This window comes from Dicentrarchus labrax, unplaced genomic scaffold, assembly GCF_905237075.1.
Source record: "Dicentrarchus labrax unplaced genomic scaffold, dlabrax2021, whole genome shotgun sequence".
Lineage (NCBI taxonomy): Eukaryota > Metazoa > Chordata > Actinopteri > Moronidae > Dicentrarchus > Dicentrarchus labrax.
In genome coordinates, this window is record NW_026136703.1 from 20446341 (window position 1) to 20446994 (window position 654).

Consider the following 654-nt stretch of genomic DNA (forward strand, 5'->3'; position numbering starts at 1 on the left):
GCTCTAACAAGTAGATAGGAATACATGTGCGGCGGCTGGAAGCGCAGAAAGCGGGGGCGGGGGGGGAGAACCTGGGATGATGAAGATTTTTACCACTCAAATACCTATTAGTAAAACATATACAAATACATTAAAACATATACTCTGAATTTACCTTACCTCGTTTTGTGTATGTGTGCGTGTACGCGGTTTAATAAGGAGGACTGCAGCGGTGGTGGCAGTGCGCACACCCCTACTAGACGCCGCGAGTTGGTATCGCCCACGGCTGCCTCTCATTCCATTCCTCCCGACTGAGCCCGACCGGAGCTCTGCAGCAGTCGGCGGGGGAGAAATATAGTAACGGCGTCTGCCTGTATGTATTAAAAGTTTTGTGATGTAGGGCAGTTTATTTTTACCAACACTCCGCTGCTGGTTTTCTTTTATATGCCTTTTTTTTTTTTTTTTTTACCAGGATTGTTATGAAAAATGTAGTAACCCTAAAATAAACCTTTCTCCACAAGGATAAAGGAAGGATGCCAAAGAATATATATATATTATATGATATCATAAGACATATAATCATTATAATGCAGCCTACCGTAAAGATGACTTAGACTTTATGAGAGGTCAAATTTTAAGTGCCTACACATGAATATTAAAGCAGATTAAGTGGGT